We start from the raw sequence: 24,400 nt of genomic DNA, 5'->3' as shown, positions 1-24,400 counted from the left end.
TGTTTGTTGCCGGCGTGTGGCGTGTCATTTCCCCGTTATTGCGTCCCCCAGAGACCATGGATCGTGTCCATGTGTATACTGTAGGGATCATAAGGGTGTCACGTCTCTTCCCTATGTCAAGTTTCTGTGTTTAAGTTGGTTTTCCATTTCCTGTTTTATTTTGTTGTCTCTTTTGTTCCTCCATGTGTGGTCTTGTTTTACTTCCTGTCTTTTGGTTTTCCCGCCTTTGTGATCTCTGCCCAGCCCTGATGTCTTTCACCTATTTCCAAGCTCTTGTGTCACCTGTCCCTCGTTAACCCTTGTTTACTTGTGTATTTAGTGCTTTCTGTGTCTTTTCTTGGTTGATTGTCATTCGTCGGTCTTTTGTGAAGAGTTCCGTCCCGCGTTTTATTGTGTTTTTGTGTTCCTGTATTTTTAACCGTTCCGTCTGTGTTTCTGTTTTTCTGGATTTACTTGCCTGCTCAGCTTACATGTTTGTAAGTCCATTTGGTCAGTCACTCATTAAATTATTTTTTCAAACTGCTGCACAATCCTTGTCTTCCTGCACTTGGGTCCAAGCCTGCACTGTGACGAAGGGGTCATATAGACGAGCTGTTATCTAACGGAGGAGTCTGGCAACCATACATTTTTCCGTTGGCCACAGATGAGTTGTTTAGCACAGCGGCTCTGACGTTTAGTCAAAACGGAAGCATACTTCCGTGATCATGGCCAGAGTACTTACAGACTGATAAGGCATTCTTGTTCACTATCAGATGCAGCCTAATTGCTCTGAAGTTATTATTGTGTCTGTGGGATAACTGCCTTGTCAAGGCATACCAATACTGATGATGCTTACCCGAGGAGCTTTGCCCCAAGTATGTGCTCAGTAGATTTAGTCCAAGAACTGTGATGACGTGATAGAATGCAGCCCAATGTTCTCATGGTTTTTAAAGTGAGTACAGTTTTCATGTCTGAATATTATAAAAAGTTCTTAAATCTCTTAATCTTTTACCCTTTTACCCTAATACCGCTTCCACGATCGTAATATTTTGTCTAAAGAATGTCCAACTACACCTTGGCCTTTTTCTGTTCATTAGGAAAAAAATGAGATAGAAAACAGTCTCCAAGGAAGTAAAGATGCTGTGGCTCAAAACTGGGTGAAACTCCCTTAAGCGGTCTAAAGTGTTGTTGCATAATGGACCTTGATGCATCACAGGAGCTGGAGAAAATCACTGTATTACAGCCCAGATTGGACAAGTATGCCTTTGATCCAGGGAGGCTGCCTCTGCAAAAAACAGCCACACAGGCACACAGTCAACAGGCACCGTCAGCACTTTAACTGATCCGTCCACTACGGTATTATAAAACTTCCTCAGCTGAGATATCCACTTACCTTTTCATTACCGTCTGTGAGTAAGCGGGCCTGACCTAAATCTGCAAACACAGCCGCAAAATGTTTTTTTTTAACTCAGAACATTAACACATCTCCACTACAAAAAGAAACATATTCTGCTAAATTTCACAAATTTCATTTTAGATCTTCAGATTCTGTTTGGCCAACATTTTAGAATCATCCCAGTTTAGGAATGGGAATGTGTTGCATTTCTCTTTGTTTGACAAATGTGCAAACTCAGCATAGATTACAAGCACAATTTCAGTAACCAAAAAAAATTGATTTTGGGTATGGACCTACTGTGGGTTTGAATGGTGAGGGGAAATTTAAATTTTAAAAATCTTTGGGAAAAAATAAAGTTTTTTGCCCTCCTTTTGATGGGTGTTGGCTCCAGAAAAAAACCCGACCAAAGGACAGAATGCAAGGATCACATTTCAGCAAACCGGTTTGAGCCATTTTTATACCCTTTTGGGACACTAGGATCAAAGGGAACCCGGTTTGCTCGTCGCCCCCAAGTTGAGCTGCAACCTAAATCTTTGCCCTTTTTTTTTGCCTTTCCTTTGGGCGCAAAAAGGCCCCTACATGGAGGGTTTGGGTGATGAAAAAACGCTTCCCGTAACGATAGGCGGGTTTTGGGGACTCCCTTTTCCCTTGCAAAAGAAAGGGAAGGGAAAATTGTGCCGGTTTTCCTGGTTCCCCCGCTTTTTAAATGAAATTGTTCCCAGTTACGTAGCTGCATTGGGTTTTAAAACATCAAAGAAAGTCAGGGTTTTTGTTTTTTTTTATTTGGCATGTTCAGGGAAATTCATTCATTTCTCCAGTTTTTATTTTATTTTGTTATCTTTGCATTTACAAACCCATTCTCTTTTTTTAATCTGTGCACTTTGCTATTGAAAAACAATACTTTTTGTGTACTGTTCATATTTTCTTTATCTTGTTCTGTTTTCTGTCAGCTCTCAAAGTGTCTATCACCACAGATATAGACAGTGGATTGACAGGAAAAGGGGAACAGAGAGGGGAGGCCACGCAGCAAAGGGCTGTAGGTTGGATTTGAACCCCGGGTCACTGCCAAGGACTTGATGTTAACTAATGTTTCCAATGGGATCACACACTTCTATTAATCAGTTTTCTTGTCCAAGTAGACAAGGGAATGGGCTGGCCCCTGGAGCGACACTGGGGCCCTGTCATTTTCACTTTGCATCATAGAAAAAACAGAGAGATGGACATGTTATGTGATTTTTTTCCATATGGAAACTTATTTCTGGCAAATTTGCGGATCATCAGCTTTTCTTTCCTTTTAAATTCACCTCCCACTGCATCCAAAGGTTGGACAGCTTTAATGGGTTTTTCCTTTTTAAGGTTCTGGACCATTTGCACCTAATTTGATGGTTCCTGGCACCTCCTATTCCCACTCTCTGCACTCTTTATGCTGTTTATGGTGTATGGTAAAAGTCACTTTTCTCTAGACTGTGGAGAAAAACCTTGGAGAGGGAGGCATGACTTTATTATTTAAAGAATACAATTGACTCTCAAGATGCAAAAAGAAATTGCCATAACTTGTACCTGGATTGGGGTTTGAAAGATATTTTGTCAAATACAATTAAACTGGACTAAAATAAAAATGTGTTGTGTATCGTTACCATGCCATGGCTCTGAATACCCCGAGGATGACAAAACTCTTTTTCAAAAGCACGTCATTACACCCATTATTAAGTATCAAGGTCATGAAATATTTTCATGCTGGATTTTATTTACATTTTGTGTCAAATGTTCACAGATGTCGTAAACAGTCTGAGGAAGAAAAGAATGAACAATCTTGTTTTTTAGTTCATAGCTACTCACATACCATGTGTTATTTAGCCTTTCTTTTCCAAAAGTGTTTGTTGAATGAGCAGATCCCACGCGATGTGCCTGCACATCTGGCTTTTGTATGCCACTGTTCTGCTGCCTTTTGGCGATGGTTGTATGATTGGAGCTTTCGCTCCAAACCAGCACACTTTGTAGCTCTGCCATTACAGTATTAAGTGATAAAGAGATTTTGTCAATGGGATTAATTGCCACCATGATTATATCTTGATTTCACTGATACACTTAACACCCCTTCACACATCTGCATAGGAGAAGTTGTACATGTTGACAAATGCTTCACATTAATAAAGAAAATGTCCTTGTAGGCATAGCTGTCATTATTCCAGTGGCACTCCAGACACTCCGTCTGACAAATGATAGTCTTCATTCTAAAAACACTAACCTGAAATTTATTGTGACCCTACGGGTGAATGTGAAACTGCTGTAGTGAGTAGCTAATTAAACCCAACAAAATTGACATGCTAGTTTAAGATTCAAATCGTGAAACTCCATACTTTCTGGTATTGCAATCAGAAAAATTCATCATTTTATAAACATTGTAAACATATCACACTGTAAAAATGGACACCAGAGCTAGCAAGAAATATGCAAGGTGGCAACTCCCCATCGGACCTACAGTGTGTATTGTAGGCAGATCGCTATATCTTTACTGGCCCCTGGTTGGACATTTATTAGCGTTGTGCTCAAAACGTGGCTGGGGTTTAAGGATTTAATGGATATAAACTACTGGTCAAATGTTTGGGGTCACTTCGAAATTTCCATTGCACTCCATTGTGGACAGAATACCAGTTGAGATCAGTTGCATTGTTTTTTAACCAGGGCAGCAGTTTTCAGATTACATTACGTGATTACATAATTGCAAAAGGGTTCTCCAATGTTTCCTCAGTTAGTTTTTTTAAATGATATCAGATTAGTAACAGAATGAGCCTTTGGAACATTGGATGAATGGTTGCTGATAATGGGCAATGTAGAGATTACATTAAAGATCAGCCCCCCCACTCAGATCAGCTGGTATTCTGTCTATAATGGAGTGGTGTGGAAATTTTTAAGTGACCCCAAACTTTTGACAGGTAATGTATATGAAAGTAAAATTAATTTCATGAAACAAAGACGTACGGCTTTTGCTTTTCAATTTTTTTTTCAAAGTCTCAGTTTGAAAAGATGAAACTGGACTAAATTTAGTTGAAACGTTTAAGTTTTGTAAATCATAAGTGTTGTTTTAATGATGTATGATGACTCTGTTTTCAACATACACCAGGGTCTACAGGATCTCCTGGACACATTTCTTGACAACGGCAGTACATACGACAACTACATTATAGTGTGTTATCAAGCATTTATTGAATTATTATATCATTGCTGTCTGAGGTCAACTTTTCAAGAGAATTTCACAGCTTTATGACAATGTATTTAAAGATATTGCAAAGAGTTTTAAATGATTTATTTTGCTTAAGAAGTGGAATAATATTCATGAACCAAAAATCTATTAATTCTTAAGTTTATAAATGGTTAAAGTGTAACTTAAAGACAAGCTAAATGATTGATCAGTGTACTGTTGTGGGTACCTTTACAATAAGCAACAGTTGACAAATGACATTCATAAAATGAATTCCTTTAAAAAATATTGATGAAGAACAAAGACTATTTGAAAATATTATCAACGTTACGTAACGCAGTGCTGCCAGTCCTCCGCAGCCCTCCATCCGAAATCTCTCGTTTCTTCATGTCATCCCTCTCTCCATCTGGTAGATCCCATCTCCAGAAAAACAGCCTCAGGTAACCAGATGAGGATGCCTTGGATCACAGACAGCTGCTGCATCAAAGTCTACCGAGCACATAGTGTGGACCAAGCAACGATGGATGGAAGAAAGGAAAACAAACAGCACACATTAAGGAACAGCATGAATCATCTTTTGTAATAGACATCTTTGGCTTAAAGGTGAATGAATAGCATCTTAATAAGATTACAGATTTATAGCTCAGAATCTTTGGATTGGTCAAATGTTTGGCCTAATCTGACTGTTCTTCTTGTGTGGGCAGACAACCATACAGTACAGAGGAAGGCTGTTGTTAAGCTAACCAGAAGGCTATTAAACAAATTCAGTAACCTCTAAGAAGTATTTTCTATAATTACAATGAATCAAATGACGCCTTTCTGAAGAACCCTAAGCAAAAAAGCAATATAAGTTTCATTTCCAATCTATTTAACAAAAACACATGACTTAAACAGAAGTAAAATTGGATTTTTGGGCGCTGGTGAGTATTTATGGCAGCAGGGCAGTGTATGTGAGATTGACTCAAAATAAAATATAGTGCCGGTGTTATTTGTAAAGACGGAACATTTCACCTTGTGTAACAGGGTGTCTCATTTGGGATTTTAATAGTTTTGGGAAAGAATGGAGCTCTTTGGCAAAGAGGAATAAGATCAGGCTTTGGCAGCTCATACTGTACTTATTAATAGAATCTTTGGCATTTTCATGGGATTTGCAGACAATAGCGAAATGCACATGTCCTATATTGCAAATGTACCAACCTACCAAAACATCATTGCAGTCCCTCAGCTTCCTTTCCTTTTGATCCAAGAGTAAACAAAAACATTTTTTCAGGGTACTATTCATCCTGAGAACACACTCTTCGTTACTTTAAAAACCAAGTAAACACGTCTACTTCCCCATGCTGAGATAATTGGCTGTGGGTTTGCTGCATGGAGCCCAAAGCAGGAAACTGCCACGCTGCTACCAACATCTGACAGAGTTAGGTTTGTTTGGCGGTGTGGTGGGTGGCCCGCGCAGATCGCTGTGGAGGACTGAGCGGGCTGAGCGGGCTGAGCTCCGAGGCATGTGTGCAGGCTGAGAGAACTGCCAACCAACACAGGCAGGAGATAAGAGTGTATGTCCAGATCAACAGTGTGTATGAGGTCACAAAGAGTTTGTGCAAAAGGACACTTTTGGGGCACATTAGAGCTTATCTTATATAATTCTCTTGTATAAGGCTGTTTTGCTTTTCAGTTAAGCAGTTTTGATTTCAAACGGCCAGCAGTGACAGCTGTGGCTGTTAAACTGAGGCTAGCAGGCATCAAAAAGACAGAATTACTACAAGCTAGATGTTTTATGGTTGAAAGCTAAGCAACGATGACTACAGCTAAGTGTTAACTTCCTGTGTTAAAGGAATACACCACTGAAGGCCCGTAGGCTTGAAAAGTGGTTCTGAATAGTTTGTCTCTTACCTCTTTGCTAAGGACAGACAATTGAAATCAGCTATAATGAATTCCAAAACAAAAGTATTAAAATGTCCATAGAAACTTCTCAGACCAATCCTGCAGCATTAACCACAAATTGGCCATTGGTCCATTTCCTTTTCTTACCATTAAGCTATTTTGTGGAGTAACTACGAGTTGTAGATCAAAGCCATGGAAGTGGATACAAATATGAATATAAAAAAACTTTATAGTCCACAGATGTAAAAACCTTTCTTTGGTTTCACAAAGAATACAAGAGACAAGACATTACAAACAGTACATAGCAAAGACTTTACAAAAGTTAAAGTGAATAAATAGATAAATATAGCCTACTTTAAATGCTTGTCTGTCTCACAAGTATGGTTCTCGATTATGCTGCCAGAGTGGTTTGAGAAGTTTCTAAGGTTGTTGTTTCATTATTTAGTGCCATAATCTTTAAGGGGGTTGGGGGGGGGGCATTCTCCTGTCACTTCCCTGCACTGAAAGTTTAACTCTTTCAAGTCAGTAGTGTGTGAATGTGTGAGTGCTCAAATATGTACTTGTACTGTAAGTGTAGGAGCTAGTTTATTACACCCTCCACACACCGATATATCCTCCAACTGGATTTCCACTGGCTGCCTCAAATGCTCTTCCAGTGTCCAACCCTGGCCTCGTCTCCGCTGTGTGAGAAAGTGAAGGACTCTTTATGCGGGTGTCCGGCAAGGCCACGCACAAGTCGACAGGACCTTTCATGCTCTCTCCTCCTTCGATCCGGTTTCCACTCGCTGCACTTGGCTTCCCTCACTGACAAGGCGATGGAAAGGTCTAAACTCTTGAGATTGTCAGTGTCTGTAAAAAGAGAAAGGAAAGGAAAAAGGCCCTGTTTTATACGTGTCTGGCCCAAAAGTGGCTCCACTTACTGTCTGGAGAATTTCCTTACTGTGCGTGATGTATTCAAGGAGGATCAGTTGTCTCTGTCGCCGGGATGGAGGAGGCCGTCTGACTGCTGCTAACAAAACAGTTTTCCTCACCCGGAGAAGTGAGAGATCAAAGACACAGAGGAGGAGCAGACTTCCCTCTCGCTCACTGAGTAAATGCAGGGAGCTCTATCTCTCTGAAGAGATTAGATTGTGCAGGAGAGTATGACCTGTTTAGAACCTATACCGCAGACCAAGTGTTTTTGTGGGACTGGAGCTGTTTTTCAGATGGTTCAAGGATAAGATGTTGTCGGCATTTAGCAGTTTATCTAGTTAACCATTGTTCACGGCAAGACAATCATCAACAAAGTCTCACCAGAGAGCTTCGGTTTAGCAATGTTAGGTTCTAGATTTTAAATAAAACAATGACGAAAAAAAACAAAGAAACAGCTTTGGCAAATTTCAACCACCTTGACGTAGTGAAGCTACAGAGATGTCATGGCTGAACATTCTCAGATGAACATTCTAGATACAAATCTCAAAAATAGTGTTTTATGTATTACATAGTGTTCCAGTTTATCAGATCTGTTACCCAGAAAAATGTTGACATATTTGAATCTACTCTCTTAAAGCACTTAGAGCATCATTTTATCATAGCTCTTTTGTTGTTATCAATTTGTAACTTAGTAGAATTGAGTTTTTCTAAAATCAGTTTACTGCTAACATCAACCATCAACCAAGCTAGTCATTTTACGTACTGCTATTTCAAACGTTTCAACGGCTAACCCCGATCTTCAACCTTTATGGAAAGTGTGTTGACACACATGTGCACCCTCATAGGGTGGAACACACTGTTTTGTGTGTTGCAAATGTTGCAATGGAAGTCAGAGATACAACAGCAGTGAACAAAATTAATGGTGAGGTTTTATTGTTATTAGGAGGCCTTTAAAAAGACAAAAGGTTTGTTGCTATGTGAACTGTGGAAACAGCACTACTTGCATGTACAAGTTGGTTAGCCCGCTGGCTTCGGTTGTCCTATTCATTCATTTGATTATTCACACCTCTGCCAATTGTTAAAGGAGCTTTGCCTGTATTTATCATACCAAGCACATCTGTGGCTTTCCTTTTTATTATGACTGGGGCATTTCTTTGGCATGCAGAGGTTTTGTGTGGAAATATGTTGCAATAGTTCTGAAGAAGTGATTACAGGATCTGGAGAACACATTTGTTTAAATGTTCTATGTGGTGCTGTATACTAATACAATTGTGTTTGTTAAACTGTGGTTAACATATGCAAAATAAAGTGAGTCAGAGAAGTAAATCACAAGAATCTTTGTCCAAAATCGTACTGCACTACATTTAAATGTTATTTTATGTTAGTCTGGCAGAAATGAAAATGATTTTCTCTTGTATTTTTTGTTGTCTTTCCTTTTGCTTTCTAAAAACATAGGAGACCAAGTAAAACCAAGCTTTTGCATTAGTTCTTCAGCTAATACACACTGATGTTGTAAAAGCGCACCTGTTAATTGTTTGTGATGGTGTGAGAACAGTAGTTCCAAACACAACAGCTGTTTTTATCCCGCAGTGTGTTGCCAGTAACGGATGGCTGGCTCAGACAGAATTATGAAAATCGTTAGTCTGTTATTCAGTCTTCAGACCATTTGATCTTCCTGTGAATTTTTTAAGGCCAACATCCATATCGCAGATTGGAGGATTTTGAATTTCTTAATACAGACTTTTCTTGGACTCCCTGATATGGAAATCCAGATACGCTGTGCTGTTATTCTGTGTCCACCAAAGCCTTTTTTTCGCAGGTGAAAAAGGCAGATGCTTTTCTGAAAATACCCAGTTGGGGTTGCTATAATGTGGAATTTCTGCAAAGTAATAATGTCTGGTAATAGGGCTGTTACTGAACTGATAACTCTGGGAGTTGGAAGGGGTGTGTCGCGATTCTGCCTTCACACTCCGCGACACAGGTTCGCGATTTTGGTTACATATTGCAAATCGTTACAGCCCTACTGCAAAAGTAGAGTTGTTGCTTGGCCCTTGCTCTGGACGAAGGGAAGGCTGAAACATGACATTTTTTAAACTTGAAACTTAAAAGTCCTTTATCATAAAAGAAAAAAGTGTGTTAAAAGATTACACTTCTTTTCGTGATAGAGAAGAGGACTCGGCACAGGGAGACAAGAACATTGTCGGGTATCATGAAAGTATGAAGCCAGAGGAACCGCAGGGTCTGAATGAAGACTTTATGGACTAGCCTTTAAAATGTGTCTGCTGGATGCGCCTAAGTAGCTCCCCTAGTAGAGTGTGAGCCCTGTGTACAGAGGCTCAGTCCTCACCGCAGCGTCCGTGGGTTCCGTCACGACACGCGGCCCTTAGCTGCATGTTATCCTCCTCTCACTCTCCCACTTTCCTGAATTAATCTGTCCTATCAAATAAATACCCACAAATGTTACTGCCTTATCAAAAATAAATAAATGCATAAGAGCAGAGAGTAAGCCGATTGTGTTGTTTACATGCTCACACTTGCATAATCAGCTAATCTGAGCTGCTATGTTACACTAAAGCAAAGTGACACTGATATGTTCTCCTCCCATTACGTCCAAAATACTGTATTTCATAAAACAGCCAGCAGTCTAGTGTTTAGTCTAGCGGTTATTTTGTTTTTCCTCCTTTCTAATCCAGTTTATCATCTTATTATCACAATCCTATAATTGAGAGATGATCCCAAACCCCAGGTTGGAAACCCCTGCACTGATAAAACAATTCAACATTTTTCTGAATCTCATGGGAATTCCCCTGATTTTCTTTACCTGATAACACAAGCGCTGGCACAGCAGTGGAAGCTTTCCAAGACCTCACATCAGTGTGGCCACGACAGTTTTCAAAACATGTCTAATGATATTGTAGCCAAAAACAAGATGTACAGCTGTAATTATCACAGCACCCTGGTAATGACTCTGAGACGAGACGTAAGCAGTGTCCAATGAGAGTGTCAGAGGAAACCTGGGCACAGGAGGCAGACATGCACAAAGTGCCATCTCACAATTATTAGGACCAGTTGCCCAATTCACAACATTCAACATCAAATGCATCATATTTCAGAAATGATAGTCCTTTTCAAATTGTAGATAAATCTATACGTCCAACTTGGCTCTCGTGTTCATGCACGGGTTGCAAGCATTTTTTTCTTTTAAACTTGTCAAAATGCGTAAAAGGGAAATTATCTCATATTGCAAGTTACAGTTTAGGTTCCCAGTTGCAGATTTTAACTGGAATATTGATAATCTTGTTATCATTACACCGAATCTGAGATTATTTGTGTCGTTTGTGCAACCCCACATCAATAACACAACAGTCTGGAACTAAAAATGTCTTATAGTGTGAGAAGTGCAGCAATTTTGAACATCTTGCTGTCTGCACATGTTAAATAAACATGACAATGAAGTTAAAAGTTGGTAACGTGGCCCACGTACCAATGCGTGTGTAAAAAGCTGCAGCTGTATCCAAAAAAAAAAAACAAGCCGAGGAGAGTCTAAACTTGTCAAGGTCAAAGTTTATTTATATAGCACATTTACAAACAGTCACTACCGCCCCAAAGTGCTGTACAATTATAAATAACAACATAAGAAGAAGGCATAACAAATATCCAGATAAAATTGAATATGCCAAAAACAACAAAAATACAACAGATAAAAAGCTTTGCTCGAATCAATACAACCACAAAATGTCACAGCTCAGCTTGTGTTAAAAGCCAGTGCAAAGAGATGAGTTTTTAAAAGTGATTTAAAACTCTCAATAGAGGAAGCTGCTCTAATGTTCAGGGGGAGAGAGTTCCAGAGCTTCGGACCTGCCACCGAGAAAGCTCTGTCCCCTCTGGTCTTCAGTCTTGTTCTGGGACAGTCTAAAAGCACCTGGTCAGCGGACCTAAGTGCTCTGACTGGAGTGTGCAAAACCAGCATATCGGATAAATATGATGGTGCCAGCCCATTCAGAGATTTAAAAACAAACAATAAGATCTTAAAATGAATTCTAAAAACGACAGGCAGCCAGTGGAGAGACGACAGGACGGGGGTGATGTGGTCATAGCGCCTTTTTCCTGTCAGCAGGCGTGCAGCCGCATTCTGGACTAACTGTAATCGGTGAACTGAAGACTGCTCAAGGCCATAGTACAGTGAGTTACAGTAGTCCAGGCGATTTGTAATCAAGGCATGCACAACTGTTTCCAGTTGACTATGGGGCAGGTAAGGCTTGACCTTCCCAAGAAGTCTGAGCTGAAAAAAGCTTGTTTTTACCACTGAACTGATTTGTTTATCGAGTTTAAAAGAACTGTCAATAAAAACACCAAGAGTTTTTACAAGTGGGCAGCAATTTGAGAACATAGGACCAAGAGCATTGTTAAAACCAGAGACATCGGCTTCCCAAAAATTACAACTTCAGTTTTTTTATCATTAAGTTCAAAAAATTCAATGACATTCAGTCTTTTACATCATGTAGGCATTTACTCAGAGCTTCAACTGAGTTTGTTTTAGAATTCAAAGGTAGGTAAATCTGGACATCATCTGCAAAGCAGTGAAAGGATATGTTGTATTTTCGGAAGATTGATCCGAGGGGCAGCATATACAGCGAGAACAAGACTGGGCCTAAAATTGAGCCTTGAGGCACCCCGCTGTCAATCGGGGCTTTATTTGAGTAAAAAGGCCCAAGCTTTACAGAAAAAGACCTGTCTGTCAGATATGACTGAAACCACTTCAGAGCTGTGCCCTTTATGCCAGCACAGGACTCGAGTCTTGACAATAAAATCTTGTGGTCAACCGTATCGAACGCTGCAGTCAAATCTAAAAGCACTAGAACAGCAGAGCTACCAGAATCAGAAATTAAAAAAAGATCATTAAAAACTTTTAAAAGAGCAGTTTCTGTACTGTGACAAGATCTAAAACCAGACTGGAATTTTCGAGTTAAGGTGTACCTGAAGTTGGGCATATACCACTTTTTCAAGAACTTTGGATAAAAAAGGTAGCTTAGAAACTGGCCTGTAGTTGGACAAAGCAGAAGGGTCCAGATTGTGCTTTTTCAGGAGGGGTTGTACAACGGCCTTTTTAAAAGCAGCTGGAACGCACCCAGTTGAAAGAGACAAATTTGTCAAATTTAAGATACAAGGCCCAACAGAGTCGAAAACATCTTTAAAAAGCTTGGCAGGAAGGGTGTCCAATGAGCAGACGGAGGGTTTCAAACTATGGACCGTCTTTGCCAAATCAGAGAAAGATATTGGCCTAAAATCTTCAAAAACAGCTGAACAGAAAGGTGTAATACTGGGATCTGGCACAGCACAAAGGGTTAAAGCCCGGATTCTGGACACCTTATCAGTGAAGAATTTACAAAATTTGTCACACAGAAGGGCACTAGGAATAATACCAGTATGTTCAGCGGGATTGATTATCCTATTTAAAACATTAAAAAGGACATGAGCTTTGTGACAGTTGTTTTGCACAAGCTTTGACATATACTGAGTCTTTGCAGCTTTAACAGCGACCTGGTAGTTAGACAAACAGTCTCTTAAAATCCCCAGAGATACATGGAGTTTGTCTTTTTTCCATTTTCTCTCAGCACGACGACATTCCCTTCTGAGAGCACGAGTAGTGTCATTGTGCCATGGCTCCCCATTTGCGCCAGAGTTCTTGTACCTGAACGGTGCTATTGAGTCAAGGATTTCTGTGCACGTGGAGTCAAATAAAGTAACCATCTCATCAATGTCCACATTTAAAAAAGAGGTCTGCAGGGACATAAATGGAGAGGTGTTGAACGCTGCAACAAAAAAGGAAGCCGTAGATGGATTAATTGCGCGCCGCTGACGCATGGGGACGCACACTTTGTTTTGAGGGCACGGCAAAGAAACAGAAAACAAGACCGGCATGTGGTCAGAAATACCTGCGTCATAAATGTCCTTTATGGACAGATTAAGGCCATGGGACAGGACCAGGTCCAAAAAATGTCCCTTGTTATGGGTCGGGCAGTTGACAGACTGAGTAAGATTAAAAGAATCTAAAATGTTTAAAAAGTCCTTGACCAAGGGCTTAGAAACACAACAAACATGAATATTAAAATCACCAACAATTAAAAAATGATCATAATTAAGAGTAATACCCGCCACAAATGCCGAAAAGTCCTTAATAAAATCCTTATTGAACTTAGGAGGGCGGTAAATGAGCGCACATACCACTGTTAAATTGAAGTTTAATTCAAAAAGTTGCAGCTCAAAGCTCTTGTATTGTTCACATGGGATTTTTTTACAGTTAAGACTGGTTTTAAAGACTGTCGCTAGCCCTCCACCTTTTCCCGTGGTTCGAGGAGAGCTAAAGAAAGAGCATGCTGGAGGAAGAAGCTCTGAGAAGGGGAAACGCTCACCGGGTTGAACCCACGTCTCTGACAGAAGCATGCAGTCAAGCTCTCGGGACAAAAAGAAGTCATTTAACATAAAAGTCTTATTAGCCAAGGATCTGACATTAATCAGTGCCAACTGAAGAACAGTATCCTCCGTACACGAAGATTTGGCTCGAGCCAGTGACCGGAGATTCGCCAGATCCACGCCACGCTTGGCTGCTCGAGGACGCCGGAGAACAAACTCCTCCGCCGGTGCACGCAGTTGGTCTACAGCGATGACGGCTCCAGGTCGGATCGGGAGAAGCCACCGCCTCCTGGAGTCCGGAGGAGAAAGGACAGCTAGCGGGGGGCCACATTGAGACCCCAGACCATTCCACCGTGCAGACCGCTTGTGTAGTAGTAAACACAATGCAGGATCATATTTTAAATTGGCAGTGGGAAAGGTCAGATTCCAGGCACACTGACCTGTGAGTCTCCGCTGCCAGCTGCTTATCAGCCTCAGCCAAACCCCCTCACGGCAGCTACCAGTGCCAGCACATCGGCAGCAAGGGGAAGCGAGGTTTCCACCACGTTCTGTCTAAATGCTTTCAGATGAGAAAGCCCCTGACATAAGCAAGCTCGAGCGAACGCAAATTAGGCTGCATTCATGCCTCCTGAGCGTTTTCCATGTGTCTGAGCACACCACTCAGTTCCTTTTATTTTTTTACTCTCAGGCTCTTCAGAGGCAGATTCCTGCCTGAGATGAGTTTGTTGAGGTATTCTGTTGACCCTGTGTGAAATGAAGCTTTTGTTTTAGGCGGAATGATATAATATGAGAAAATGATCATAATTATTCTACATTCTACAAATAAATGTGTCATGAATGTGTTTTGAGTTGTTGCTTTGTGGTCTTGAGAAAGTACAACTTGTGTCTCTTTTTTTAGTTTTTTTAATCAAGTGTAAACTGGGCAAGATTACAGGAGAGGGAAGTGTGCTGAGAGGCTCAGACAGATTATTATTTGTGCTTGTTAATTAATTTATAGTCTTTATTGATCCCCCATAGGGGAAATTACAATGTACACTCTGTTGTTTACACCACACATAGGCCTGAAACACACACACGTGCTCAGGTCCTATACATGCACTAACGGAGAGATGACAGAGTGAGTGAGCAGATGAGAGGGGTTCAGTGGCTTGCTCAAGAGGTGGTGCCCAGGAGGCTACCAGTCCACACACATTACTTTGGTGCGAACAGGGGCTTGAACCAGCAACCCTCCAGTTCCCAACCCAACTCCCTACAGACTGAGCTACTGCCGCTCACTCAGCATAGCACTCAGAGCCTAACAATGTATGCAAATTGTCCGTTTTGTATGATTTTGAATGTCTGTGATTAGTGCTGACGTGATCATTAATAATAATAATTGGGATCATCACTCAGGGAGCTCTCACCATTAAACAAAATCAGTTCTGTTTCAAAACAACATGCAGAGTGTTGAAGGCTGCAGCTCAGATCACAGCCAGAGGGAACAATAGTCACGTTGTGGTTCTGGTTTTAGCCTGAGCAGCCTCTTTTATAAACATTGAACGCAACACATTGCAAAGTTCTTCCACTCCAAAAAAGTCTTCTAGGCAGGCGTGTTGAATCATTAAGCGTCTGGTGCCATCATGGAAACTCTTTGTGAAAAGAGTTGATCAAAAAAAGGAGAAACACAGGTGTAGTTCTACCCCAAAATGCATACCAAAATAATGCTGGGTGCACTCAAATCTACACAAAAACAACCTCAAGTGTGCTGTCCTGCCTGCTGCAACACAATTACCACACCGCTGCCATTTTTGTGGGACTTGAGCATGAGGAGACAAGCAATGTGCCTGCACACAAAGCCCCACGTGTGTTTATGTTTCTGTGGTCAAAGGAGAGGCTCATCAAATCCCAAGAGACATGTCTGACTGCCATCCATCATGTAATTACAAGGGCCTGCTACTGTATATCCGTCTAAACGAAGATCACACACGCTGTGCAGCTGCCCTCTTGACCAGCTGTGACATAATTGATGTCTTCCTCTCAGCGCTGTCTTCCTGTTTGTTTGATGACACTGTCACAGCTCTCATTCCTCAGCACAGGTAACTGGATGTTTAAAGAAAATCATCCGCTGCAAAAAAGGAGTTGTCCATTTTCCCAAAGAGGTCACTAAGCTGAGGTGGCATTTAGCCAGAGGAACTCAAGCAAACTGCTGTCTCCCTCTTTGTCGTGGCAGAACAAATGACTGTGCTGTGCAGGGTTGTTTACACTCTTGTATTGCAGAGTGGTGTTAGTCTTACCGTGATTGTTCTGTTATTTGGCAGGAGACATTAGGACAACAGGACCAAGATCAAATGGAGCCTTTCCCTGTGAGACGTCTGAGTATATTTTGTCTTTTCAATTCCATTTTTCTGTCTCTCCATCTTTGTTTCTTGATCTTTATGAGGTTAATTTAAACAGTTGATAAACCAGTTTTCATTATTATTTAATTATTTTTTTTTAACATTAAAATAGAAAAAAAAGAACAAGCCTGTTAAAGCTTTAGAGCTTTCTCATGCTAAAGCCTGTTACATTCAAGCCATTGCAAAATGAGTTGATACAAAGCTAATTAAGACTAATCAGCTCCACACAACTCTGTATTTGTCAGTATGGCTATGTTCAGAAGATTGTGTCGTCCGGCGTTTGCGTGCAGAAACTTGAGCAAAGATAACTACCTCTTTTGAAGAGTCTATCAGGTTTTTTTAATCCTCTGTGTCCTCCTTGGCTACTAGCAACTGCATGGAGGAGGAGTGGGGTTATGCATGATCACGAAAGGCCTGTATCATGTGGAAGTGCCGATAGTTTTGTTGTCATTACTTGGAATTCCTCCTAGGGGCGGCAGAAACTACACACTATAGCTTAAATGTGACTCCAGACAGACGTACTATATTTGTGTCATGGTTTACTATCATGGCAAATTCAGTTGGTTTAAAATAATTCAGCTATTTATTTCCCACTGTGCTTTAATCAAAATTTCCTTTGTCGGTTTCTATTCCATCTACTTGTACTCTCCTGCTGATTTATTAACCATTAACAAAGGTACACCTTCCAAACCCTTAATAAAAGCTGCCTTATAAGAATGCACTACTACAAAACAACATGAAACTAACTATAAAATAAACACCAAATCTAAGATGTGGGGTCTTTTGCATGTTGTGATCAACAAAAGCTTGATAAAAACATCAATTCCAAATTATATTTCTTGAAAGTAGTGTTATAACGACTTTTTTCTGTTTGGCTCTTGGTCCAAACCCTCTGCCTACACGTTTTATTCTGCTACAATGACTCGATCCATAAACCATCCAATTCCTGGGTAACACAAACCCCCATATATTTGCTGTTTGGACCTATACAGCAACATGCACACCTAGTTTAAACTCAGCATGAATCAATCTGCAAACCAAAAATGATGTAAATGTTGTGTACTGATGAGTTTTATGATGATTAATACAGGCTTATTCTCATTAATCACAGACCTCTGGCAACCCATAACATGAAAGTACCTTATAAGGAATGCATCTTTCAGGTAATTTGGGTTTCTATTGGCAGTGTGTGCCAAAGCACAATCAAGATAAAGTTTAACAAGAATGAGGAAACACGTGATGGCAGGTAAACCCCACACAGCGTTTAGACGCCATGTCAATGTTTCTGCTCCAGCAGGGGGTTCACATTCCTAACAGCTGATTCAGACACAAAAACGGTTTCATCAAACAGTGAGTTTCATCATATTTGGCATGAGTTTTTTTTCTTCTTTCTGCAAGACAGCAGTCAACCAATGCTACCTCAAGCATGTAACCAGCCTAACTCTTGGGAAATGATTACACTGATGGCTGTCTGGAGCTCTCCGTTAACTGTTTCACTCTGATGAATCATTCGTTTGTATGTGGAAGCCTTTAGACAAAAATGATTCATACAAACAATCAAAATCTGCCCACTTAAATCCTTGGATGAAAGGACACATTCAACGCGCAGCCGAATCCAAAATAAATCTAAGAAAATCTGACTTTTAAGTCCAGATAACTGATTTTTTAATTTAATTTTCTTATAAAATTCAGATGGTTGGATTGATTTCAAGAACTAAACCCAAATTGAATCATTGTTTGCTTTCCTGGAATAGCATATGAATATATTTCTGGGAAGAATCGCTTCATCATTCATAGTCAGATATCACATCAAATTTAAATGAATCACACAACAATCAGGATGCAGGTCTTAGGATTCACTTGGCTAAAATTTGAATTATGACAGTCTTAATTTGCAGAGTTTCTAATGAGAAACTAAAAAAACAACTATCCTTGAACTTTCCATTAAAAATGAGACGAATATGTGCGTCCTTGATGCCTAACAAACATGCTGAATGCATTTGACTTCCATTTAGAACATTTGCAACGTGGATGTTTCAATTATATTGCACTGAAATGCATTCTTTATTGTCATCAGCTAGCAGTCTTCTTCTTCACCTCTTTACCTTCTGTGGGCTCCCTGCTACCACCACAACTGTTGATCAGTGGCGTAGATACAAACAAATCAAGGAACCACCCAACGTACTGGTTAAAAACTCCACAAAGTACCATTAAGATAATCTGTTAAACCTCACTTAGCTGGAAGAGCACAAAACACTTAAGCACCTTACTTGGATCCTATTATTTTATCTATGCTTATTATATTTCAAGGAAGAATCATGTTTATCATTAAGTCATTTCACTTTAGTGTTGTTTTAGGACTTTGAATGAAGATGTTTTTTCATGTTAGTTGAAAACAGCAAAAAAAAATTAGAAAGCCATGTGACATGCTACCGTACATTGATAAAAACTTCAAGGATTTATAGCTTCCCTGTGGCTATCACTAGCCTCGTCTCTGACTGCCCAGAGGTCCATCGATGGCAGGTACATTCCAGGACCATGAGTCTATATGAGTCTCCATATTAGTTTTTATTAGCAGTAAAGCCTTTAACAGTCCTCCCAGACAGACCTCTGCCTTAGCAGATCCTAAATCAGGAAATAGATGGATTGGCGGTGGGGATCTACAGCCTGACTTTGATGATGCTATGATGGATTTCACTGAGGGTGAAGAGTTTGTAAATTGTCTGCTTGAGTGTGACTCGGACATGTGGTGGCGTGTGTCACATTATACTGCTGCCAGGCAAGCATATAAAACATGCCTGTGAGATGAAAGTATGTTCATGAGGCAATGTCATCTTCAGTATATGGCCTATTTTTGAATTATGCCAGCGAGGTTAACGAGAAAGGTTCAAATGATTTACAGTATGAGAGGTTTGGGGGTGCCATCGGCATTAGTTACACCATGTGAGAAACAGCCAGGATATTTTATTTCACATAATTTTACATAAACCACCAAACTTGCCGTTTTTTATGCCAACCTAATAACGTAAAGGCAACTTTTGAGAGCATTTTATTGGGAAGATTACTCCGGCCAAGCTGGATTTCTGGATGAATAGTTTCACGCCTTCATACCTCACATCACCAGTTTCTGGCGTTCAAAACTCCACAGAGAAGTGCACCGCAGCCCTGCTAAGTGATCCTTCATCTCATTTATAAATCAAAGTTAGTATTTTTGGTTATAAAGGGACACTCTATGCAGCTTAAGCTTGCCTACTTGGCCCCACCCGGGCCCTCTCTGACAGTCTTTTTCCTCTTTACCAGGGCAGGGTCACCTACAGTGCCTCCCGTGTTCTCTTCCCTTTGAAGCACTATTTTGATGAGGAATGGTGTTTTTCGTGTGTTAAATATTTCAAAGCCGGGGTGGCGAGGGCGATCAAAGCAAATGTGGGCACATGAAGTCCCGCTGCCTCCAGCCTCTCTCCTCCAGCCTCGTAAACCTGGGAGGAAGATGTTTTTGTCGGCTGCTTAAGACCTTTCTTCATCCTTGTTTTTCAGTGGCTGTGGCCTAATCCAATGTTGATGAGACAATGGTGATGACACCTACTAGCCCCGCTGCTTCCTTTTGATAGTAAAGTCAGGGCTTTCCTGAGGAATCTCCCCAGGCATTGCTCTCTATCCTCATCTTTGAACATGCACCAGGTTTCCATTAGTAAGACTTGGGGGAGAAACGACTGGGGGCGACGAGCCCTTAACTTTATGAGGCCCTGTCCTCATCCTATTGTTTTAAGGGCTAGACAAAGAGTAGTGGGGTATAATTGATGCAGATGCTGAAACAGAGCAGATGCATGGGAATCCTCAAACCCAAAGATGTTTGAACCTTGACTTGTGGGGGGAAAGGGAAAGGATCGGAACGATTTAGTTACTTAAAGAGATATACAGGGAGGATCTCTGCAGAGTGGCTATTACAGTGAAGGAGGCTCCACACTTTATACATTTTCCATGAAGAGAAAGTAATTTAAAAAGCAAAGTCCATTAAGTATTTTTACTAGAAATATGTGAAAGAAACTGCTGAGAGATTTATGCAGATGTATGCATTTATATGGAACTATATGGTAAATATGAGCAGCCAGTTAGCGTAGTTTAGCGCAAACACTAAATGGGGAAACCGCCTGGCCAAAAGTAAGACAATCTGCCTACTGGCACCTCTAAGGGCTGTGACCACCAACCCGATAATCAGCCGTCGGACAGTCGAGGTCGGTGACTCGAGTCTGTTCCGTGTGTTCCATGCCGTCGTCCGTCCGGATCCTTCATTTTGGCCGACCTGACATGCTCAGTCGGAAGGCGGGCACTGCCGGCACTTGGACTCAAATGACCAATCTGATTGGTGGAATGCAAACCCTGCAATGCAAATAATTTCTTCCTGGAGCGGTGACTTCCTGGGGTCTCTGCTGGTTGCCTTGCAACCTCATGTTGACGACAACACTTCCAGCAAGACAGCGAAAGAGCATTTAAGAACATTTCCCAAAATTGTTGTTTTATCACTACAAGCAACACCATTTCACACAGTCATTTGATCCATTGTTAACATAATACATTACCTTTAATGTTTAATGTCTTTTAATTGCCCAACTGTATTGTCATGTGAATTATGAAATTATACTGATTAACATATTGGACTAACAAGCAATTTTTCAACCACCAATAAGGCTTTCCGTACAGCAGCACGCCACTCACAAGGATCTTTTCATTTTATTGCAATTTTCCAATCTAGGCTCATTTGACAGCTAAACATCCAAATGTTTGTGCCCTATTGTGTGTGTGTTCAGCTTTCACATGTCACCTTTCTCCCTACGGGTGAGATAACAATGAGAGAAAGTCGGCTCTCCTCTGCTGTTGGATAACTCATCTTCCATCGACAAATTCCCTCGGTCTCAGAGGGTTAAGGACGGGTGAGAATGTTTTCCATAAAAGAAAAAAAGGCCTCCAGGACAACCAAAGTCTCCTCACGCAAAAACACTTTTGAGTGTGAGAGTGAAAACAACTGGTGAAAAGAAGGCTCAGCTTTGTCTGCATATGATAAAGTTTATCCACCGCTCCTCGCACAGCAATAATTACCATCAATAAGAAATTGATGAATAGATTCCAGATGTTGAATTAAACATTCCCAGCCTTCCCTTTGTGTTGGATTTGTCATTTTGCAACCTCTCGTTGTCATCCCCATTCACCGTCTCCTCCCCACAGGGACCCTGGTGCTCCTGCTTAGTCACAACAGAAGATCAGATGATGCTGCATGAGTTGGACCGATAACACATGGACTCAGGAATTTACTGGAATGATCAACACTTTTACTGCCTGAAAAGTCTCAGAGGCCGAAGATGAGGTTAGAAATTGTTGTTCAAAATGGTATCTTTCCCCTCTTTTAGATACTGACACGGTGTGTCATTTTCTGCGTGATTGTCTGTGACAGTTGAGTTTGCTGAACAACAGGATGACACCCGTAAACACCACCCTGCTGTCAGTTGCAATGTCTGAAGCTGTCGTGCGAACAAACACATTGACTTTTTGGGCCGTCTCACACTGACTGCATTAAGTATTTTCAGCTGGATTTCATCAAGTCTAAGTTAAATACATTTGTGATTGCCAACCAGAGGGGTCAGACTCTCTATGGGGTCACAAGATACATCTCAAGGGTTCAGACATGATCAAGAAGACAGACAATCTGTAAACCTTGCATTTTTATTGTGACATACAAAATAGTTTTACCCTTCAGGTCGGAACTGGTCGCAATTTGTAGACATGGACATAGGCTCAGGAGGTAGAGCTTTTCCTCTGTTAGTAGCAGTTCCTCCAGTCCACTGTTACACCCCCGTTGTGTTCGGGTCCCATGGCATGAATATTTCACTTTATGAGGTTTTTAACATTATTTATGAGTTCCCCCAGCCTGCCTGTCGTCCCCCAGTGGCTAGAAATGGTGATAGGTATAAACCGAGCCTTGGGTATCCTGCTCTACCGTTAAGAAAATGAAAGCTCAGATGGGCCGATCTGAAATCTTGCCCCTTATGAGGTCATAAAAGGAAAGGTTACCTCCCCTTTCTCTGCTTCGTCCGCTCAGAGAATTTGGCTCACCCATGAGAGAGAGACATCATGGCTTTCAAACGAGCAGTGGCAGTTGGTCAAGGCCACACCTCCAACCTACACCTTAGGCTTACTTCCAACTCAGGATTGTTTTCGTTTATTAACTGTACAAAATATATATATATATATACATAAGATGAAGGAAAGTTACACATACTAAATACTAATGCTTTACAGTGAGCACTTTATGCATCTTCTTTGCTTACTCATTCAGCAGCCTATTCCAATCCAGACAGTATATGTACACTTAAATTACTCCACACCACTTGAGTGAAATTTACTAAGTCTGAAATGTGGCTTGTTTGTATTTCTCATCCCGTCGATAAGGACAGAACGATCGTTGTGAGATGTGAAAACCAACTTTGCAATCTCGACTGGAAATAGATGTTTACTTTAAACAGTTGCCGAAGGTTAGCTAAATACTTTCCATGAGCTGCAAAGAGAGGCGCCTGTGCATCTGACCGGGGCCGAGGCTCGGTCTGTTGGAGTGGATTTACCTGCTCAACATCAGGCCTGTGGAGGACAGACTTGATAGTGTGTGAATGAGGTTCCTGCTGAACAAAACATCTCACAGACATCTCCCTCTGGCCTTAGATGCTATTGAATTATGAGGCATTCATAAACATACCTGTGTACATTAATTAACTCCTGGCGACAAGTAAAATTAACTTTTTAATTTCAAATGATCAGCCCCTTTACCTGACCCTAAGGGGACACATAGATCGTCCTGTTGTGTTTATGAAAGGGATAATCCAAAAAAGCTCATATTGAAAGGTAATGCATGACATACAGGCCAGGTTAACATCATTTTATACGACTGCTGTAATACCGTGAGTGGATTATCCTGAATATGTGATGGCCACTTGCCAGTAATCACATACATTATACATTATTACATTATTACTCAAAGCCAAGAAACGGCAGAAAGGAGTAGCTCTCCAGCTACGAGTATTCATTTACAACAGTAATCTCAAAGTATTAAAAATGCTCTAGCAAATCAGAATCAAGCACTGGACATGGTGTACATGAGGAACACCAGCGTGCCCCAGGGAAATGAGAAGTCCACGCTAACACTGTACAATTAAGTACATACAGGGCTTTATGTTTTTATTACATTTTTTGGGATAATCACATCTGCTATCATTCAACATACTGTCGTGTAAACTGGTACCGGGGAGCTACCTGTGACACATGAATGATTTCTTTACTGGGTAAGAAGACCTCTTGGGACTTCCGGCTTTGTAATAAAAAAATGTGATGACGGTCACGTAAACGGACAAGATTTATGTCAATCAATGTTATGTGTTCCAATAAACAAATTCATAAAAATAAAAAAAGAAGACCTTTTGGACTTTCACATTTCCCTCAAGCAAAGTGTCTGCTCAGGGAGCCTGGGGAAACGTATAGAGTATACCTCCCCCCAAATGGGCAAATTGTGGTTTGTTCCATCCTTCCCCTCAATCACAGGCTGATTTACTGTAACCTGGAAAAGGGCAAAAAAAACTGATTGAGAGCAGAGCAGAACGATAGAAAGACTAGAATCAATCACTGAAATTGTAATCTAATAAATACCCTTTTTGACTTTTTGTTGTTAATATTTATTGTTGCAGGAGTCTGTTAGTTGAATGGATGTAAAGAATGGATTTAAAGGAAACATGTAGATGTGGTAATGGAGACTAGAGGGTTGGTAACGTGATAGGTACGGAATGGAGCATTGAAATTAATGGGAGCCGGACGAAGAAAGGTGTGTTTTGAGTGTGAGAAGATCTCTGTTAGGGATTACATAATGAAATTGCCTAGGCAAGCAGGTTAATGCATGTATGGTGTAGCCTAAATCTTCCGAGGCAAGCGCAGTGATTTGACTGCAATTAACCACACACACACACACGACATTAACTGGCTTGTTTTTTCCAGACAACAACGGACAACGTTACTTTTTCTTTCTCTCTTTTCCGCCGAGTGGTGCTGGCCTGCTTGTGGTGTGAATCCACAACACCGTCGGACCGACTTAAGATAACATATGGAACAAAAAGGGAGCGGGACAAGATTCAAGAGTCTTTCTCTCGGGATTTTGCAGGACAGGATTTTTTTGTGGCAGCCGTCACGTTATCGGGATATAACAGGAGT

At 40.9% G+C, this 24,400-nt stretch overlaps 1 long non-coding RNA gene across 1 annotated transcript; it reads right to left on the bottom strand.

Moving 5' to 3' along the window:
• Positions 1-4,615: 4,615 nt before the first annotated feature.
• On the bottom strand, positions 4,616-7,633 carry LOC116706072 (uncharacterized). The gene is made up of 3 exons (XR_004336136.1): positions 7,399-7,633; positions 7,064-7,307; positions 4,616-5,066 (listed from the first exon to the last, which is right to left on the bottom strand). It is a non-coding gene; the product is annotated as an uncharacterized LOC116706072 (long non-coding RNA).
• Between the last annotated feature and the right edge of the window lie 16,767 nt (positions 7,634-24,400).

This window comes from Etheostoma spectabile, chromosome 18 (genome assembly GCF_008692095.1).
Source record: "Etheostoma spectabile isolate EspeVRDwgs_2016 chromosome 18, UIUC_Espe_1.0, whole genome shotgun sequence".
Taxonomy (NCBI): Eukaryota; Metazoa; Chordata; class Actinopteri; order Perciformes; family Percidae; genus Etheostoma; species Etheostoma spectabile.
This window is presented reverse-complemented; position numbering and strand designations above follow the sequence as displayed.